Source organism: Carassius gibelio, chromosome B5 (assembly GCF_023724105.1).
Source record: "Carassius gibelio isolate Cgi1373 ecotype wild population from Czech Republic chromosome B5, carGib1.2-hapl.c, whole genome shotgun sequence".
NCBI lineage: Eukaryota > Metazoa > Chordata > Actinopteri > Cypriniformes > Cyprinidae > Carassius > Carassius gibelio.
The window spans coordinates 27,393,095-27,412,206 of NC_068400.1; the positions used below are offsets into that span (position 1 = coordinate 27,393,095).

Below are 19,112 nucleotides of genomic sequence, written 5' to 3' on the forward strand. Positions count from 1 at the left end.
GCATGCCCATACTAAGACACCACCTTCACCAGGCTTTACAGATGAGGTTGTATGCTTAGGATCATTTTTTTTCTCCACACTTTATCTTTCCGATCACTTAGATAAAGGTTAATCTTTGTCTCATCGGTCCATCAACTCGGTTCCAAAACTCTACTGGCTCACATTTATGAAGAATCTTGCCTCTCTATTTTTGGTGCTGATCGGAGGTTTGCATCTTGCTGTGTAGCTTCTGTAATTCTGTGTCAAATTCTCCTGCAGACTGTAGATGGACAGCTCATCACCCCAGCTTTCTGGAGGTTGTTGGTGATTTTACAGACATGTATTTATGGTTCATTTTCACAGCTTTTATGATTTGTCTGTAATCAACTACTGTTGTTTTTCTCACCCGATCTGGTCATCATTGGTTGCTGATGTTGCCGGTAGTTTCCAAACTCTTGATTTTTTTAATGCCCTTTTTTTTTCTATAGACTTCCTCTTTTCTTTTAGCATCCAAATTGCTTGCTTTTCTTTCAAAGTCAGCTTCCCCGTCTTCATCCTGGTTTGTGTGTGTCATCATTGAATGCAAGACTTAGAAAGCAGGAGCAATGGATATAACTGATAAGACACATTCCCTGTTTTTAATATCTGAAGAATGAATGCAACAGGACACAGCTGAACACTTAGAAAAACCTGTGAGGCAACTGTTCCAATACTTATGCTCACATTAGATAGGGAGATGAAACTTTAAAAGTGCTGATCTTCTTACCTGGTAAAACATCTTTGTGTTGAATCGCCCAATAATAAAAAGTGACATTTTGTAGTTTTGTCTCATATTAATCTTTTAATCATATCTATATATTTCTTGACTCCATAGTCTCTACTGTTCCAATACTTATGGAGGGCACTGTACAAGACAAGTTTATAAAAGATGTGGTTGTATATAATACATCTTTTCTGCAAATATATTTAAAAAGTATGATGTTGAAAACCTCATATGTGGTGCACTTGGAATGGAATATAAATTAATTTACTATAAAAGTTATTGTAAGCATTGAGTTGAAGTTGGGAATCTGTGTTCCTGTTGTAAAATTTGATTTACATCAGAGTTCACTGTGTTTTCTGTTTGTCTGAATTTCAAGTGGAATCCTTGTTCCTTTTCTAAAGCTTAATTTACTTCAGTGTTCATCTTTGTGCTTTCTGATTGGCTGAATGACAACTTGTTTTTCTCAGCGCTGAGCAAGAGAGTAAGTGAAGACATCTGTTCACAAGCTGCTTCTCCAGTGATTTATTTTATTTATTTGAGTGCGAGTTATACAAGATTAACGAACCCTGCGTTACATAATCATAATAATGATAATATATTTATTATTATTATTGTTGTTATTATGTCTAGCAGGTTTTTTTTCTTAAAGAATAGACATTTTATTTTTTAATTTTCTTTTGCATACAAACTTATATTATTAATCTAATTGAGCACAGAAAGTAAGACGGAGTATTCCTTGGCTAAGTGCTGGTGATGGTCTTAACATAATGACTATGTTTATGCAACTGGCCCAAATAATTTTTTTCTATTTTCCAGGAGAATTCTTGGAAGAGCACTAGGAAAAATAGAGAACATATTCTCTTATACTGTATGGGGGGAATATGAACATTACATTTGCTTGAAACTACAGTATATACTCTTAAAATGTATTCTGCTCGTTAGGTGATGAACACATCTCTCGTATCTCTACAAATCCTCACATATTTCTTTTACAAGAATACAGACAAAACAGTGATTTGCAGGCAGGAAAACCAAAGTATAGCACTTGCCTCCTCCAAAGCACTGTCGATAAGTCACATGTCACTGGATAGGAAAGCGTGAGTTTAGTTGAGGCCTTCCTAATGTCAGTGCTAATAAGATGAATGGAATGCCTCATACACCTTTAATGGCTAACAGATCTAATGAAGTGGAAAGGTTTGTGAAGCAGCAATGTTTTTTGGGTAAGATGAGAGAGAGTAAGCAGTAGAGAGACTGTAAAGCAGCAAGCGTTGAGCTTGAGATGTAATATGGATTTAAAGCGTTTGCTTAAGGCTCAAACCTGGTTAAGCAACTAATTCCTCATCTGAACTCCTATAGCCAGGTATAATAATTCCCACTCACACATCTTTCTCTGTTGGAAATCCTTTACAGGAATGGTATGAAAGATGAAAGAGGAAGATATTTAGGCAATTATGTATGCTATTTTGATGTAGAAATGCCAGCGTTCAGTCTACAGGATAAAGTAGGAGAGAACTGAGATAACTGCAAGTGCAACAAAAGTAACATTGGTATAGGGCTGCACGATAAATTGCATATGATATTTAAAGTGCATCTTGTCAGTAAAGCCTAGTTCTGTAATCAGCAGTAAATCTCCATCACCAGCGCGGTTTCACACGGAGAAGCATTTACTACACAGAGCTGTTGTTCACTGACAAGCTGCACAAAACCATGATCATATTTTGTGCATGTTTTGCACAGCTTGTCAGTGAACAATGGCTCTGTGTAGTAAATGCTGCTCCATGTGCTCCATGTGCAGGTGATGGAGATTTACTGCTGATTACCAGGGCTGTGTATCAGCAATAATTTGGTGATATGATGTGTATCATAATACAGGTGTTGCAATAGTTAGTTTTTGAAAATTGATACAGTCTAGCCAAACTAAATATTGCAATATTCACATGTATCGATATTTTCTAACACACCTACTGATTACAGAACCGGCTTTACTTACAAGCTAAAAATAAACTTGGCTAAACATTTTTTTGCAACATGCTTACCATCTATCACAATAAGCTTTGTTACTTTTGATATTAAACAAAGTCTGCTTTCAAATTCTTTGAGTTTAATAAACAAAATTCAAACAACTAATCTTGTTTTGCCACCAACTTCAGTTCAAGTGGTAGCGCAGATCACACATGAACCGATAATGTTGCTTTGGTATAGGTGTGCTTTCTGTATGCATTATCTATCAAATCATACTTGAGTGAGATATTCTGCCTAAGTCCTCTGCTGAAACAACAGCTTATACCAGGTGATTTGTAGGTCTTAAACAGCTGTTGTAAGCTGAATTATTTGATGTCCAGTTTATGCTGATTTACCTAGTTAAAATAAAACTTGAGAGCAGCTATAACCACTTTAGACTGGTTAAAGCAGATAATTCTAGAGTGGTCTACACTAAAGATGCTGTTTGGTCAAAATTATCCCCTGCTCTAACTATTCTGCATGTTTAACTGACAGTATTGCTTGTTTACATCCAAGAGACAAGATAATCTCAGCTACATATTATTGTACTTCATTATTCTCTGTGATGATCTTATTTGGCAGGAACACTGTCTCTTGGCAAAACTTAAGTTCACTTTTTGTGAAAGATGACCAAACATTTTTATTTCTAGAACTACAGACAGCATAAATAATTTAAGAATCTTTTTTAAGTAAACTTCTCAGCTAGCCTTTGAGTAGCATTTCACTCGTTCATTAAAGGATAAAGGCCTTTGATTAACACTAGTGTTGTCACGGTACCAAAATTTCAGTATTCGGTACCGATACCAGTGAAAATCCACGGTTCTCTGTACCAATTTCGGTACCAAAGCAAAACACAAATATATGCTAATTTAAAAATAAATAAATAATAATTTTAGCACTAAAAATAAAACCAATGCCATTCTTTATACTTATTTACAATTGTGTTTAAAGTTTTTTCTACAAGTTATATAATTATGAAAAACAGTAAACAAGTTTCAACCAAATTTAATTTGTCTTTTAATTTAGGAAATTTAAACACATTTTATTTCTGGTAAATAAAGGGGATTTTCTATTAAAATTAAAACATGGAAGAAATATTGTGATTTATTTCTTTAAAAAATAAAGTTTTACAAATTTTTCAACAGTAGTAGCAGTATCACATACATTTTACTAAATAATAGTAATATTTCTAGCACAATGCCTTTATGTAAAAATTTACTTTTAGGCCTACTAAATGCATATTTGTCATTTTAACTGAACTTAACACTTGTGGTGATGCTTAAGATATTTTTGGTCATTGATGGTTTCTGTAAAAAAAAAATAGTAATAGATCATATTAAAAGATAATACTACTACTAATTCTACTATCATACTAATGTATATCCAATGCACTATGAATTGACGAGCTGCTGGGTTCATGAGTATTAATCATGTTGTCTGTGTTCGGTCAAACTGATTTGCTGAAATCAAAACAGGGACGGTACTAAGTCAGCGCCAGCCAATAAAATTACCATTTCCGGAGAAACCGGTATGTCTTCTGGTTGTTCAAAAATTTGGGTATTATCAAAAATACCGGTACTACCGGTACTTAAAGAAATCTGGTATCTTCACATTTAAAATTTTTTAGTACCGACTTGGTACCGAAGTACTGGGTCTTTTGACAACACTAATTAACACGTGTGTTGTTCTGGGCAGGCAGGCTGTGGATATCTCTGGGGTTCGATCTAGGGCTGTAGCTATCGAATATTTTAGTAATCGAGTATTCTATCAAAAATTCCATCGACTAATCAAGTAATCAGATAAAATTTGTTTTTGCTTAATTAAAGTGCAATATTAATTATGCAAGAGAAAATAAGACTCCTGGGTCTCTTAAAATGAACAACTAAGTTTACTTTTTTAGAAAGTTTTATTTTTTATTTTTTAAATGCATAGAATGCAATGCATACATCAAAAATAAACATTTAATTAGTACCCATTGTTTCTCTGTCTGTACTTGTACTGTGAACAATGACAAAGTTGACAGATTAATTAAGTGCATTTAAGTGCCATTCAGTTGGGGTTTTAAAATAAACTTTTTCCTGAGATGGACATTAAACACATAAAACATTAATTCAATTTATCTTTTAATTATTGAAAATTAAGCAAACATAACTTTTTGGTAAACAGAGGGGATTTACTATTAAAAATAAAACACGGAAGAAATATTGTGTGATCAAACCTTAAAAAAAAAGGTTTTATTTTTCATTTTTTAGTAGTAGGCTATGTACATTCTGCTGAACAATAGTAATACATCTCTGCCAAATACTTGTCTAAACTAAACCAGACTTTTATTTTGACAGGTTGACGTACCTTTACAGTTCTGTGTATGATGTGACGCTAGTTTTACTCAAATCAAACGGTCAAATGCTCATGAAGTGACTGTCAGAGCAGTTCTGGAGATGTCGTTCATGTTTTCACGTCCTTATTTAGTGATACAGCATACGCTAAAATCACTGCGAAAGTCACGCGCACTTCAGTGTGTGTGAATAAACAAAGAAGCGCTTCTGCGCCATCCATTAACAGAGACACGCAGAACATGCAGGATTCATATTTAAATAGACTGTTCCAGCTTAATATTTACATACATTATTCCATATCGTGATTTGATGTAAGTGCAATGACCTATTTTTTATTAATTAATTCAAAATATGGCAAATTCCATGCCATTCCGCGTTAAACTGTAATGTTCAGTAAAATTTATTTAAAATAAATTAAAAGAGGCTTCGAGGCAGAGGAATTTGCCTCAATCAATTTTTGTAATCGAGTTACTTGATTTACTCGAGGAATCGTTTCATCCCTAGTTCAATCCCTGACCAATTCTGGCATTACACCAAGTCACTTTAATATTATTTACTCACAAATATACACTATGCTAGCAGTGCTCCAATTTTATGTAATAGAAGTTTGGACTTGAAACAACTGGAAAAACAAAGCTGATTCTGTTTCATTTCAGTGGTTTTGTTTGTAAGAGCATAAATCATCTATTATCTGGTAATTCATATTTACAGAAATGTAGCCTCAAATAAGAGACAACACAACATATATCACTGTATTCATTATTTATTCAACAAAAAGGAAGGACATAATAAAGAAACAGTGTGGGAAAAATTAAGCAGTTCCTTACTGCTTCTAAAGACATTAAGAAAGTAATTAGCAGCTAGGTTCTGAAATTTAACGCACATAATTAGTAGATGATTATGGAAGTCTTACCTCCTTACACAACTTTTTGTGGTCTGCAGTATTTAGGTATGTGCTACTGTAATAACTTACTAAGGATTAATGTTATACTATAAGAAAAAAGAAACTAAACAGACATTATAATCGGGGTGCATATAAGTTTGTCAGACTGGGGGTCACTAGGGGTCACACTTGGGTCGCTCAACACTTGGCCAAAGAAAAGGCCAATGCAATTTGGTGTGCAAAATTTGCATAGCTGGCCATGTCCGGGACATCCAGGTATAATTAGGTCAGCATGGCGTCTGCTTACTCGTTCTGTTTTTCGGAGCCAAATGCAGTGTCTCTCACAGAAAAGTTGTTTACCTCTTGATTCCACATTGTTGGATCTAAAGCACGGTCAGTGGTCTCTCCCTACTCATACACAGATAAGTGTTATGAGAGTACCCCTGCGTGCTTCAACAGTGATCTCTAGAACAGAAAATTTCTTCTAAAAGTGTACAATTTCTCTGAAATAGCTAAATGGATGGAATTGTGTTTTGAATTGCGTGGAACGTTTCGAAAGATGACTGGTACAATTGTTGTGTTCAGTTTTTGGACCATGCTCACGCTGAGGCAGCATTTGTAGATGGTTTGTTCCCCACTTGTGAGGTACTTCCGATCAGCACATTGTGCTTGTGGCTCGGGTTCTTCGTCAAAAGATCCAGAGTCACTGTGGCTGCTTGCTGCTCTGGTCCTTCTTCCTCTGAGTATGAGGCCGCAACATTGTGCACCCCCCACCATGCACCAAACTCTGGATGATTGGATTCTGGGTGCTCTGCACAAGACTAGGCCATGCTTGGTCTTGGTGCCTTTCTCTCCAGCGAGAGGTTATATACGGAGGTTCTCCAGGTGGAGAGAGCAATTGTGGTGCATCTTTGCCTGCAAAACGGCACTACCTAGCAGGGCCGCCTAAGACTCCCAACCAGGGCTTAGATCTCTTCATCCCTAGTGTCATAGTTGCACCCACACTGCACTTTATGGCCATCCTGTAGGTCTGTAGGCCAAAGCATTGATAGAGATGCACAATTGTGGCCCAAACCCAGAGGTACCACAGGAACTGCATTCAACGACTGACTATGCCCTCAAGCCTATGAAGTAAAGGTGCAGGCTCTGAGGAGGAAGATGCCCTATTTGGTGGTTCAGAAATGCCACCTGTGGTTAAACCTGACTGAGATGCTGGAAGCCGAGAAAGTACACTTTCTTGACTTCCCCATTTCAAAGTTAATTCTCTTGGCAACACCGTGGAATCATTTGCCCAACAGTTCTTCACAGTGAAGAAGCAGACGGAGGCCATCAGAAACACATCTTGCCTCGGCAACCTGACCCCTGAGTCAGCAGCCCCCATGTGCTCATGACTGGTGATGAGCCTCTGCGAGGACTGTTGACGTCCTGCCTCAAGCCTGAAAAATGGCCAACCACTTTCAGGTGGGTCCTGCAGCTCGTCATCAGGGAACCAGGAACCCTTGCAAGGCATCAAACCATTCCATAGACGGGTGACCCAGGGAGGAGGGACCATGTGGTCAGCCTGGATTAACTTGGTGGATTATGCTCCACCATGCCTGTCTGCCACCTGGCAGATAGCCACCACCTGGTCAATAAAATATAAATTTCCTTCTTCTCTGGGACTCGCACAGTGTTTTTGACCCTCCCATTTATGATGACCAGATGCTGAAACCATGCATCAGAATCTGTTTGGACACAGACACTCTGTCTCCTCACAGTCAGATGCAAAGGGTCTATCACTCAGCCAACACTACCCATGCTGGTGGACTCATGTTCCCTCATCCCTCGTCGGTGGCTAATTGTGACAGACCCAGCAGACAAGGTGCGGTGTGTTTTACAGGACATTTCACCTTGTACCACAACACTTTCCACTCCACTCATCCGCAGTAACCCTGCTCTAGGTATGTTGAACATGATTCCTTTGAGACTGTTGGCAAGGTATCTGGATGCTTGGTTAAACCTTTCCAATCCCTTCCGATGGATTTGAGTTCAGGGGCATTCTGTTTACCTCAGTACGAGGTGACAATGTGGCTGTTCTTTGGGTGAAGGTTGCACCCTCTTTCGAGAAGTCTGCAATCGAGCCTGTCCCCCTGGCCGTAATGAAGAAGGGGTTTTACAGCCCGTATTTCAATGTACCCAAGAATGGCGGGGAATTCAAACCAATCCTGGATTTGAGGACTCTGAACCAGGCCTTTCACAATCTTTGGTTCAGAATGTTAACTCTCAGGCACAGATTAACATGTGTCAGAGATCAGGATTGTTTTTTGGGAATAGACCTGAATGCGTACTTTCATGTCTTAATCCAGGGGTCAGCAACCTACAGCACGCATGCCAACAGTGGCACACAGAAGAATAATCGCTGGCAATAGGGAAAACTTCATACTGACGCACATTTTGAGGTAGTAAATCTTCATTATGGCCATTTTGAGAGAGAGAGAGAGGTGTAAACTGTCTGCATCTGTCTCTCTCTACAAACAATGAAGCGATTTTGCCCCCTTGTTGTTGAGAAATATAATGTAGCGATTTAGTATCGGTTAATAAAAGTCACGCGGCAGCACTGACAGGTTTATGAGTTTATGAATTTTACTTTATGCAGAGCGCGATCTCAGATCTATGTGTGTGTGTGTGTGCGCGCACACTCATCAGTTAAAGGCAGGGTAGGTAAAAAATTTATAAACAACTTTCTTCCAAATTCGTTTAAACTTTCTATATATATATCAATGCATAATTAATATGTAAGTACTCTGATAAAAAGAGTATAAAAATCGAGTGACTCTAGACCGTTTAATCTGTATTAAACACAGCTCATTATTTCCATTCGTCACGAAACATAGGATTGGCTTAGGCAACTGTCACTCTCTCGCAACCATGGCAACCACACTTTTGCCACACATGACCTGCCCACTTGCGCGCGTACGTTTGATTTGAGGAATTCAAGAGGCACGGATCCTAGGAATACCAAAACAATTGTAGAGAAACAGCAAGCAAAATTCACAGTACCGGCCTATGCAGTTAGTGAAGGCAAACCAGGCAAAAAAAAAAAGGAAGACAGTAACAGTACAAGAAAAGGCAATGAACAAAAAGTCTTTGGATAAACAAAGAAATAAAACGTGAGTTAATATCGGCGTGGCTTTCCAGCGATGCAAGAACTGAGGGAACTCAAGGGGCTGAAAAGTGACTCCTTGATGGCTTTATTTCTGCTGGACAGGTAAATCTTTATTTTTGTATTTTGATCATGCATATTTTTTTGTTTATTTTTTCATGAAGCATGTGTCATTAGCACACGTAGCTGCATAATATAGCTAACATAACATTACTTAGCGATCCGTAGTAGAGACGATAAATAATCTATAGGCCTAGCTCAAGATGATAGCTATAGCGTGGCTTTGGAAGGAGCCTAGAAGGGAGGGGGTGGAGTGAATGGAAATAATGAGCTGTCTTTAAAGCAGTCGTGAGAGGTCTACAGACACTCGATTTTTATACTTTCTTTTTCAGAGTACTTACATTTTAATTATGTATTGATATATAAATTAAGTTTAAACAAAATTGGAAAAAAAGTTTTTAATATATTTTTTTGCCTACCCTGCCTTTAAAGCAGCGCATTAACGGTGATTAAACTGAACAGTTTTAATGCATTGATATAGATATACATGTTATATGTCAATTCCCCCTATTTTATGTTGTTTGAAATGAGAGCAGATCAGTCTGTGTGGTTGCAGTATTCTGGTGGTAATGCCCCTGGACCCTAGACAAGAATCTGGGCTCAACACATAATGGTTAAAATCTTCCAAATGCATTATGCTACCAGCTCCCCTTGCTACAGTAACTATTGTTCTGCCAAAGCATTTGTCACACCTGTCCTCCTCTACAACCTGCAGACCCTTGGGTCATGCAGCTACGCATTCTGTGCAATACAAATTTGTTGATGTGACAGCCTGTCATATGATTTCTTATTTTCAGTACAGGGACAAAACTTTTTTTTTTTCTTTCTTTTTTTTTTTCAGAACGGTAAAGGTTTCACTTTCAGTGTAACCCATCTAGTTTATTCAGACATAGCCATATCAAATTCAAGGGCGGTGAGTCTGTGAGACTGTTTCAAGTGGTGTTGTGTATTTTCAAGGCTCATACACAAGTTGAGCATTATTACTGAGTATTGGTTGCTTATAAGAAAATACAGTATTTTCTTAAACACAAGCCCTGCCAAGTGATACACAAATTCTTCAATAATTTTACTGGCCTAAGATGTGCTTGTAATTATAAATTATTGTAAACAAGAACATTACTGAAACATGAAAAATGTCTACATACAAAACCATTTCAGAATATGAAAAGAATGTACAAAATAGATAGAAATGTGCAATGTGTCTGCAAACTTATCCTTCCATTTGTGAAACGAAACAGAATTTAGCACAACATATTTGCAGTTTACCAGTGTTCATCTCTCTTAGTCTTAACCTTAAAGCTACCGTATGTGAATGGCAGATATCTTGCGGTGCTCTTGAGAGCTGGCTGTTCTTTACTTACTTTTGACCCTGTGTTGTATGAGTGACCACTACTTGAAACATTTCTGAAGTAAACATGGTTTATCAGGTATGAATCACCTGTACTGCACACTGCTTGGCAGTATTAAATAGATCATTTGCAGTGGACATCACTCCGATCAGCCTAAGTTCAATCAATAATTTATTGACATTTTCTGCCATGCTATATTAAAGTTGCATTTACCTGGCAGTTGTAGCAGCAACTATGTGGCAATAATTTGATAAAGGCCCACAACATTGATCCAAGTGCATTTACTGTGTTCTACTATACAACTCCAAGGTTTTTCCTTTGTATTTATAAATTAAACACATAGTTTTATATGGTTGGATTGACACTGATGGTATTTTCAATAATACTGATTTCAATTATACTGATTCCGTTCAATAATTAAACTTGGTTACAACACACATTTTACAAGATAAAATATTTATTTTATTAACCAAAATGCAGTATGGAGCCCTACATATGTAAAGCTCACAAATATATATTTATTGTGGCCATAGTTTATGAATTTGATGACTTAATTTGCTCCCTAGTTTTATTAAAATGTGGCCACAGTGTACTAATTAATTCCCTAGTTTTGATGTTAATTAAAATGAGGAAACAATTTAGTACAATGTGGCCATGATTTAATAAAACTCTTTAAACGATTCTTAATTTAAGGACACAATTTAATTCAAGTGAGTGAACCAATTTGGTTGTTGGAACTACACACACGCGCATATATATATATATATATATATATATATATATATATATATATATATATATATATATATATATATATATATATACATATACATATATACTACCAAATCATGTGTGGGGCTCCATATATGCCCATGTTGTAACAAATGAAAAATCTTTGGATTTTCCCCTTTAAAAATGCTTATTTTGTTCTTCTTTTAAAAAAAAAAAAAAGAAAAAAAGACAAACATTCTTATATTAAAGCTATGACACTTGAAAGGAATGCCAAAAATATTCATATTTCATGGTTTGGTGCAGGAGAGAAGCATGTAAACGAGGCAGTTGATGATAGAAAGTCTTTAATAATCCAAACGGGGTAATCCATAAGGTGAAGGCAGAAACACATGTACACATAGACGAGACTGGACAACCAAACACCGAAGAGATTTAAACTTATAAGGGGAATGTTAAAGAGGGTAACTGAAAAGACACACCTAAACATGATGACACAATTAATACGAGACAGAAACTAAGTCAAACAGAGAACATGAGGAATGAAAACGCAACAACATGAGTCCAGGGTCATGACACATACTGATACTTACTTTTTATGGAAAGTAATGTTACATCACTTATGTGTTACTTTTTAACTGATTCACATTAAGTATCTTGCATTGCTACATGTACACAGGAGCTAAAGCAAATAAATTGATGACTGCGGTTCACTTAACAAGGCTTATAACAGGAATGTTCGTAATTCTACATATAGCCCCATTAAACATATAATTTTTATTTCTATACATAAAAGCCAAACGTGGTGGGGGTGATGGGAAAATAATGGAATTGCTGTATGTAATTCTCATTAGATAATTTTGGATGACCACAATGTAGAGGACATTGCACTTATTTCAGAGTTTTCTTTTCAAGGACTTCTTCAAGCATTTGATTAACAAATTGGTATTTTCCAATGCTTCATCGTCAAATTGAAGCACTTTATTGACCTTCTACAAAGTTTTGAGTCACTCATTATGACAGATAAATATTTATACAATGCCACTTTACTCTCCCATGCTGTGTGATCTTTTTTGTTTTGTTTTTGGGATAAGGTTCCTGTGTCTAACCTGATTCTATCTCAGAAGAACATGAGTTCTCATTAGAGGAACAAGGAGACACCTGCCTCCTGAATATTTTTGGATTTCTATTTGTGTTTGACCTTGACTGGCTATATCACAATGGTCTCATTATGCTGTCTGTACGAATAAAAAAGACAAAGCTTCCTTAGACTGGCTATCCTCTGTGAGCGACTGTAATATTTGAATATTTAACATGGCTTCTGGTTATTTAGGCTACTTCACAGCTTTATGCATATTCAGTATCAATGTTTCAATTCAAGAATTAAAAACCGTAACAATAAAGTTGTCCTCTGGGATTACTCTGAAGTTTGGAGGGATTTGTGTGTGTGTCTTTGTGTGTGGAAGTGAGGCAGATACCTGCAGAGCAAAGACCTGTGGGCTTGAATGATTTGGTAAACAAAAAATTTGAACTGCCATTCAGACTCAAGTGAGATTGTGACAGTTGCCTGAAGCTCAAATATGGGGCATCAGTATTCACTGGCCTGACTCTTTTGCTTTTTACTCAATTTAGCCTCTCTCTGCTGAAAAAATAAAGCTGTTTAATACAATAGTTTTAAATTCTATAAATGAACAACTTTTTATTGGAAATATTGGAAAATATGAAATATCGATAATTTGTATAGATCATATTTAACAGTGTTTTTAATTATTAATTTTAAGTGAGTGCTAGGTGAAGGCAAAATTCATCTAAATGGAAAGGTAAGGAAAATAGCCATTCATAGTAGTTAATCCTACAGTATATTCAGTATCAACAAATACAAATATATATATATATAAGAGAGAGGGAGAGAGAGAGAAAATAATAATAATAATATAGATAAATGTACACTCTAAAAACTGCTGGGTTGAAAACAACCCAATTTGGGTTATTTTGACAACCCAGCGCTGGGTCAAAAAGGGACGAACCCAGCGCTGGGTTGTTTTAACCCAACCAGTTGGGTTATCATATTTAACCCAGCCTGCTGGGTTGCCTTTTTTATGGTTTAAAATGACTATATTGCAGGGTTTAAAAAACCAGAGCGGGTGTTTTTTTATCACTGTATTTCAGAAGGAAAACTACTGTATTTAGAAAATGTTCGATATCATTTCGCATGTGCTTGATAAGGCAGCATTTGTGAGCTCAGCACCGCTCTGCAGCCGTTACCGGAGAAACCTACCTCTCCCGCTCTTCGCGCCTCCTGCTGGCAGAAAATAAACTCGCAGAGTGCAGCCATGTGGGGAAACAATGCATTTCTACGTTAAAATTAACCCAAATTGAGCTAGGCATTAAACCTACAAATGTTGTTCATTTTAAATATCACTTTTACACACAAATAATAATTACCAAAAGGAAAATATTTATTAAAAACAAGAGAAAAGTCAAAAAGTAACATGTTAGAAGAAATGCAGAAAAGGATGGCATTAACAGCTACAGAGTTCATAAACAAAGCATTGAACATTTGATGAATATAACTTAAGATCAATTTGGACTTTGTTCAATTGTATATATTGTATAAAAATATACGAAAACACATACAATAAATTTACAATTAGTTAGGTTTTTTCCCAACTATTCTGGCATGACAGTACACAAATAAATCACAACATTAACTTTGATATTATAACATTTAACAGACGCATGTGTGTGTGTGTGTGTGTGTGTGAAAGAATGTGAGCAGGTGTATGAATGACAGAGTGTAAACTCTTCTACTAAACACAGAAAAAGCATTTAACTTTTTTTTTTTTTTTTTTTTACAAATTATACACTTACAGTTTGTTTCATAGTCCATGAATACAGATCATGCATCACAGTCAATTTTCATGATCTCTTTAGCATAACTGATGTAGTCATGAAGAAACCCCATCAGCACAGCATGTGACATCTTCTACATCATCCAGGGCAGCGTCCTTCTTTAAAACCACCGCTGCATCAGTTTAGGGGAAAGAAGATTCTCCTCTCTGACCAGCATTCATCCCAGTCACCGCCTGTTCTTCATCAGTGGCCTAAGAGAAACACATTTGAAAAAATTAAACATTTAATTAAACTATCCATTTTCAGGTAGAGGTGTATTCACATCCGTAAGGATAGGTAAATAATCGGTTTTAAAGTTTCAACACTTTGTGCGGTTGTTTAATGTCTCAGTCCACCACAGCGCTCCAGAATGCTATAATGGCAGCACTAGTGTGAGGACATGCGATATTGTTTGAATAAATATTGCTTTCAGAAAGCTTCTTTACTGAAACATTAAAACAGTCATGACATTCACATACCTCACAATATTCACGTACATGGAGGGCTGCTCTTCAAACCGTTAGTTCACCAAATAATTAAAATGTTTATAATTTACTCTCCTCATGTTTTTCCAGACTCATACAAAATCTGCTAATTTTTTGGAAAACGTATGAATATATTTAATATTCTCTTTTTGTGTCCTCCATTGCTCGTCTGGGAGACCAGTATTTTATTTTGAACATACATGTTTGCTATCATATAATTTAAGATGTATTCATATAAAAATATCAGAATTTACTTCTACAATAACTCTATATTTATGAAGCTTGAAAATACTGATTATCTAAACTATAAATGGATTAACAAATATTATGAGAAAACTAAAAATATATTAATTTATGTTGTAAAGACAGACAAAAGTCTTATAGGTTTGGAATGACTTGAGGGCAAGTAAATTATTTTTTGTGTGAACTTTACCTCATAAGAGCGAAGACCAAGAATGATGACTCTCCAAATCAGACAACTCCAAAGTTTGTTTGAGTTCTGCAATAAAAAACACAGACATCAATGGTCTTAATGAAATGAGCACGTAATCACACTGTTGTTGCATCAAAATGTGAAGTAAACTGGCAGGAGACAACAGAAAAATTTATTTTTTTAAAATAACTTACATAAAATCTCAAAGGAATGATGCTCTCCCATGTCTCTTGCTTTTAACATCTACAAAAACAAAAAACAAACATTATTTTACTCTTAGTAAAAAAACAACAACTGATAACATGAAATTATGAAGTTTACTTGCCTTAAACGATCTTTCCCTCTCTTCAGAAGAAGCTGAGAAAACCACTTCCTCACACAAGCAGACTTGTGTGTCCTTAACTCCAGTTAGTTTGAGTTCTGCAAAGAGGGACATCAATGGTTTCCATAAAATATTAACATATACATACATACATATATACAATCACACTGTTTTTGCATCAAAATGTGAAGTTAAGGCAGGACACAACAGAAACATTAATTTTCAAAAAAAAAAAAAAAAGTAATAATAATTTAACTTACATCAGTCTCAAAAGAATGAAGTTATCTTGTCTCTGGATTTCAACATCTAAAAAAAACACACACATTATTTTAGTCTTAGTAAAAATAAAGATAACTTGATGTTATTCTGAAGTTTACTCTCCTTAAACCGTCTGTCCCTCTCTTCAGAAGAACACCTCCTCCTCATCCTCACACAGGTCTGTGACTCCTCACACAAACAGCTTCTGTGTCTTTAACTCTCAGCGCGAGGACAATGAAGACAGGAGCTGGACAAGTCTGAAACATTACATGTAAAACATACTTTTAACAGTTACCACTTCAACAGCCTCAAAATAATTATGCTAGTCTTTACTACACAATGCCGTTTCCTTTAGGAGACAAACATACATTCAGTTTAACCGCGAAAAAAAAAGACAAATTCACATGAGCGTAACCGTGACCATAACCGTCTGTTAACGCCTCAAAAAGTACAGATAATGTAAAATCTTATGTAAATATGACAAAATACATTCACAGACGTTATATTAAAAGTACATCCTCCGTTCAGTAACGATACATGAGGCAGTTAAGACCTCCGTGTCCGAGGCGAAAACGGCGTCCGTTTTTTTATATATATATATAACGTTAAGCTCCTTTGTTTCCGCCTTTCATAAAACCGGGTAAACAATAAAAGATAACTTTACATTTTGAATATTTAACGTTACTTACCATAGTCTTTCACTCGCTTCTCGCTTCTATCACGCTGAGAAAATGGCGGCTGCTCGCACTGGAGACGTACGATTTTGACGTGACGTGCGTGCTCTCCTTCACGTCCGCGTCCTCAACCCAGCCTCGCTGGGTTAAAAAAGAGAGTTATTTTCAACCCAAACTTGGGTTAAAACATCCCAAAGTCCTATCCAACGGCCTCAACCCAGCAGTTGGGTTGAAAAAACAACCCAGCGTTTTTTAGAGTGTAACCAATATCATGATTTCTGCCTGCCTTAAAATGTGTTCATTGACTTAAATCAGAGCAGAAAGTCCCACAAAATAAAATAAAAACAAATTCTCAGTATTATTATTTTACACATCCCAAAATCCTGATACATTGGGGATATAAATAATGAATAAATTGAGTTGATGCTTAAAACGAGAACAAATATCTGTCAATGGGAAATAAAAACGTGTTATCCTTTTGAATTAAGTTGATTCTTCTGGGCCCATTGGCAGATATTTGTTATTCATTTAATCATAAGCTCATTTAATCTTGATCGTTTTCTCAGAAAACAAGACTTAATTTCTTCTGTCAGTTTTCTTATCTACACTGAAAACCCTAATAAGTTGACTGAACTAAATTGATCGAGTAAACTCGTTGCCTCAATTTAATTGAGTAATGAAGCTTCCCAAAATGTACATATTTAAGTTTATTTAACTTGGTGGTTTTGTAGACTGTACTTAAATCGCTCAGTTCACCAAACTTGGTGCTTATTTAATGTACTTAAACAATTATGTTCACTTAACTTGGTTTTCATTTCAAGTATACATAAATATTTAAGTTAACTCAACGTGGAAATTTAACAGAAAATATTGATGTTCTTATTTTTAACTGCACACTTTTTGTACAAAAAACTGAAGTAAAACAATTAACAGCATATTTAATCTTTGTATTTTTATTGACAATGTCACAAAATTAATGAAAATACAGTAAACCCTATACTGTAATGGAAATGGGTCACAGTCACACTGTAAAGGTGGTAACAAAATTAACTAGTATACTACATCAATAGTGCAACTCTAGGAACATATATACTTCAAGTATCACAATTATGTTAATGTAAACAATTAGATTGACCATGTAAGCTTTGTGCAATCATCACAAACTAAAATGTACTTACTACACATGACTTGAAGAATGAAGAGTCTCCATCTCCCAGCATGATAGTCAGTCCTCGAAGAACAAGGGTTCAGACCTCAGTTGGCTGGTCTGACTTTAGAGGAAAACATGAAATTCTATTAATGCCAATCTATTTTAAACATTATGATAATATGATTTAAATTAAGATTATCATACATAACATATTACTATTTAATAAATTACATGTTGTAATTTCATCTCAATGCATCCTTTTTATTTCTTTCTTTTATAACAGGATGCATTACCAATAAAATTAGTACTTAAAACTTTCTTTCTTATATTTAAGTCTTCAGCATAAATGCATGAGTTTTTTCAAGCAGAAGAGAGCGATATGTTGACTGTAAGTAAAATGTATTGTTGTGCAGAGCTTTTTTTTAATACTTGTAAGCCCAGAGAGGTCACTGATCTCATAACTAATTTGTTATACTGTGTTATTTCAAAAGTGCAGTGTGACAATACATAAGGGGTTTCCCTATAGCTAACATAGACATGCAGTCCCTTTTCTTCTGAGACTGCTCCAAACCCTTTTTTTTCCTTCTGTAATGGTTAATACCCAAATTTCTGAATCACAAACAATGAAATTCTCAAGTGTCGGTTCCCAATCTGTCTTAGCCAGCCGAAGGGTGAATTTGCTGCTATACAATGCTAATTAATCATATGCTAGCTGAAAACAAAACTGGGCTTTGAAACTAGCTGCTTAGTGAAGGCTAAGAGAATTAATTATATCCTCAAGGAAACTTCTGTAAGCAGGGCAGACAAGAAAAATAAAGGTGAACTGGATTCAGGAGCATGAACGGATATGACAGCCCTCAAAGACACGCTTTTCAAACTATTATGAGACAAGTTAGGAAGTTATAAAAGACATTTATTTGATGAGAGGATTTGTTCTCGTACACAGATTATTGGGGCACAAAGCACTTCAGTACTTTATTCCAGAATTTTTTTTTTAGCATGTGTTCTTAAGTGCTGGAAAATAAGATTATAGGTTTACCTGAGGTACTAAGTTTTGTTTTGCTCCCTAAACAAGGCAGCATTCAAGCTTGTATTTTTCCTTACTCTCTTTCTTTTTCATTAAAGGTGCACTCGTTTTTGTTTGCTTTTCTGGCTGATATGAATGTGGTCTTTGGTTACTGATGTGGAAAAATGTGGAAAAGTTGTCATATAGTTTATTCCATGAAGAAGAGCAGTGGATCACTGAGAAGCATCATTTCATCTCAACATATCTGCCTTTCAATGCCACTCAATGGGCTTGCAGATATGGAAATATTTCAACAAAATAAAAATAAGTGTTGATTTAAAAACAACATATAAAGCTAAAAAAATGCTAAAAAGCTTAAAATAGCTGTCTCTGCCTGCTTATTATAAATGTGAATGCCTGCAGCTCTTTTATTTCAATTGTTAAAGTCACTAAGAAATATAATTTCGCAATTCTTAATTTTATGCAATACTGCAACATTTATTTTAAATGATGTATTTGTAAACATCATCTTTAATTAAAGACTTAAACATTCCCTCCCTCTTGATGGTGTGTACACTGTTGTGAGGACAGGACAATAATCACTACTCTGTCACTCACGTTCATGAAACCGTATCAATTAGCAGAAGACA

General features: G+C 35.7%; 1 long non-coding RNA gene across 1 annotated transcript; it reads right to left on the reverse strand.

The window, feature by feature from the left end:
* Positions 1-15,377: 15,377 nt before the first annotated feature.
* On the reverse strand, positions 15,378-16,534 carry LOC127958154 (uncharacterized). Its single transcript, XR_008153987.1, has 3 exons — positions 16,322-16,534; positions 15,635-15,889; positions 15,378-15,472 (listed from the first exon to the last, which is right to left on the reverse strand). It is a non-coding gene; the product is annotated as an uncharacterized LOC127958154 (long non-coding RNA).
* Between the last annotated feature and the right edge of the window lie 2,578 nt (positions 16,535-19,112).